We start from the raw sequence: 1,363 nt of genomic DNA on the forward strand, positions 1-1,363 counted from the left end.
TACATGACCACATGGTGCTGGTCCTAGGGAAAGTGTAGCTGTTAGTACCTACACTTTGGGCGGGTTGGGATTATCAACGTTTATGCACCCACTTGACAAAGGGAGCATGCACAGATGTGGGTAGAAATTAAGTGGTGGATGAGTGGCTCATGGTAGGAGACTTCAACATGGTTGAGGATTTGAGTGATCATCAAGGCTCACTGGGAACCATTTAGGGGTGAGAGAGGAAGAGTTGTACAGCGCTAATGGAAGCCTTGGGAATACTAGACCTCCAGCATGTAGAAGGCTTCGCTGCTCATTCCCACCCGTTCACAAGATGGCAACTGACGGGGAGCCAAGCACACTTGGACAGGATTTATGCTTCCACCAGGCTGCGACAAGATGGAGGGAGGCTCAAAACATGGCCTGCATTTGGCACCTTTTAGGACCATGACCCACTCCGAGGCATCCTTAAGCTATAGGCAGATAAGGGAATGGCAGTGCAACGAAGGATCACCAAGGCTACATTAGTTGACTAGGTAGTGTTGGAGCTCGTTTGAGAAGCACTGGACGAGTGTAAAGGGGAACTTGTCTTGGCTCTGAATACCTGCTCTACTAAGCTTCGGGAAAGGCAAACAATGCTCAAGGGGGAAGTCCTGAAAGAGGTGAGGCTAGCAAGGCAAAAGGTGGCGGTGGCCTAAAGAATGGTACTGAACACAAACGATGTGGATAGATGGTAGCAACATTGGACAAGAGGGAAGCTGAGCTGCGAGACAAGAAATATGCAATGTGGAGTGCTGGACTCTGCACCATGGAGGATAAATGGGTGATGAATGAGAGGCTCCTTAATAAAGCTTTCTACAAGGGGATTCATCTAGTCACCAACACTCCCCCAATCCTGGGACTAAGGAAGGATGATGGAGAAGTAATAAAGGACTAACAAGGGATGTAGGGGCTAGCATAGGAGTTCTACCAAAAGCTATATACTGCATAGCCCTAGTCCTAGGATAGGAGAGATGTGGCAAGTAGGGTGTTGTCCTCTCTCCCGCATAAAGTTTCCGATGGGTACCTAGAGATGTTGATGGCAGATTTTTCATTGGAAGACCTTTACCAGGCCCTAAAACAGCTGAATGATGACAAGATGTTAGGTACAGATGACCTTCTCTCAATGTTCTATGAGGATTACTGGGACAAGATAGGCCTAATGCTCTTGGAGGCATGGCAGGGTGCACAGCAAATGGGGGCATTGCCTAGAGAGGTATTGGAGGGACAAATCACACTGATCCCAAAATGTGGAGACCTCTAGGAACTTAGGAATTGGTGCCCCATAACCATGCTTAACACATTGTGCAAGTTATATACAAAGGCAATGGCACTAAAGCTG

This window comes from Selaginella moellendorffii, unplaced genomic scaffold, assembly GCF_000143415.4.
Source record: "Selaginella moellendorffii unplaced genomic scaffold, v1.0 SELMOscaffold_110, whole genome shotgun sequence".
NCBI lineage: Eukaryota > Viridiplantae > Streptophyta > Lycopodiopsida > Selaginellales > Selaginellaceae > Selaginella > Selaginella moellendorffii.